The following is a 1,897-nucleotide window of genomic DNA, read 5'->3' on the forward strand; positions in this document are numbered from 1 at the left end:
CTTGAATACAGAAACAACGGTTCTGGTAATTTAGTAAAAGTTATTAGTACGGACCCTAAATTTCAGATTATATAATTGAAACATTTAAATAAGTTGATTCAAGTTCATTTGCTCCCTGATCTCCCGTGCTTACAGCCACTTTAATAGTGAGCCAACTTAGCAAATGAGCACTGTAGGCCTGCGTCTGACGTGTGAATCGGTACTAAACCGTCTCAACAAATGCTGCTGATATATATTTTATATTCTGTGTCAAGTCCCCATAATATATTTTTGTTAAATGCAGCACAACATAAGTGCTAAAACTGAAACCATTTGATCCAACGCATTGCTCCGCTGTCATGTAGTATTTATGATAGAATTAAGCAAAAATCACGGACAAACCGAACGCAAATCGTTTACAAAGAGTTATCTTAGCTAAGTAAACGAGACTAAAAGCATACGTTCACAGTGAACTGTCAAACCTCCCCAACATTTACTAAACAATACATTCATCCCACAATCAGACGTATTAACATATCTCGGCGTTCACCTAATGTAAAAGGACTTATATGAAGCTTAAAGCAGGCAATCTTCACTGGCTTATTAATTGCAGCTCTCCGCTTAATCTGAAATACAAAGTACTGCTCTACAATACCGTGCTGAACCCATCTGGACATACGGCTGTGAACTATGAGGAAACGCGTCAAAAACCAACATTGAAATTATACAGCGAGCTCAGTCAGCAATTCTGCGAACTATCATTGGGGCATCATAGAACCTACGCAGCGAAAGCTTCCATAGAGACCTCCACATAAACTTCGTCAACGAGGAAATCCAGATGAGAAAGAGTAATCATCAAGCAAAGCTCGCCGCACTGTAGCGAACTACAAGTATAACTTTCCCGAGTAGATGGTAAATTGCAGTTCCGGCTACTAATTCTCGGTAGAGTAAAAGGGGGAATATTTGACATCGCGACACTGGCTCGTCTCGTATCACACTCTCATTTATTTCGCGTGCTTTGGAATTGATCTCCACAAGAAACACTAAAGGACTATCGGGCGACAGGACTAAGGACAAACAAGGACATAGCACACTCGTACGACAGCATCTCTTAAGCTGTCGACGCCCACACTACCTTGACCACCACTAACCATTTGACATAACCGGTGATCCCTACAAGTATGCTACATCTTACACGACATACACCTTCCGACGCCGCATGGCACCCCTAGAGAGATTTACTCGGACTTAAACTTTATAAAATTTAATTTTTAACATGGAATAAACTTAAAAACTGACAATGTTTTAATTGGAACAGGTTTAGACAAAATATCCTAAATGATTACCCTAACTTACAAATTTTAAACATCTAGATTTAAATTGTTAAAAGAAATTTTGGACTGTGGCGTTCATGTAGATATTATCGCAAGAGATATGTATGTAAAAATGTAAAGTTTTTTGTTTGCTTAAAAAAAGGAACATTTACGCTCGGCAGGGCATTAAGAATAGGGAAGGTTGGGTATATAGGGATGTGTATTTTAATTTTTAATTTTTTTTCTTGTTTTTATTCTTTTAAGATTTTAGAAAAGCGAATATTGGGGCAAGGGTAAATTTTAAACATGAGCAATTTTCATTTCCATTTACAATTTTTTTTTTTTTTAATTTATTATTGGTAAACAATGGACTTGGAAACAAGTAGCGCCGCAGTAGCTAATTATTTGATTTTTCTTCCGGCAGCTGCTTTCTCATTTGAATAAAAACTTTTATATTACTCACTCTGGATTTCCCACGATGAAGCGCTTCAAGTGGTTGCCTGTAAAAGAGAAATCAGCTTACACCGTCTTTTAATCCTAAGAGAGCTATTTCTTTCTGATCTGCTCTTTTGGGCCGCTCTCCTACTGCGGTACTCTTTCTTCTC

General features: G+C 37.7%; 1 long non-coding RNA gene across 1 annotated transcript; it reads left to right on the forward strand.

Moving 5' to 3' along the window:
* Positions 1 to 382: 382 nt before the first annotated feature.
* LOC120322269 lies at positions 383 to 1,311 on the forward strand. The gene is made up of 2 exons (XR_005562040.2): positions 383 to 534; positions 593 to 1,311. It is a non-coding gene; the product is annotated as an uncharacterized LOC120322269 (long non-coding RNA).
* Positions 1,312 to 1,897: the final 586 nt, after the last annotated feature.

The sequence above is a fragment of the Drosophila yakuba genome, unplaced genomic scaffold, assembly GCF_016746365.2.
Source record: "Drosophila yakuba strain Tai18E2 unplaced genomic scaffold, Prin_Dyak_Tai18E2_2.1 Segkk4_quiver_pilon_scaf, whole genome shotgun sequence".
Classification (NCBI taxonomy): domain Eukaryota; kingdom Metazoa; phylum Arthropoda; class Insecta; order Diptera; family Drosophilidae; genus Drosophila; species Drosophila yakuba.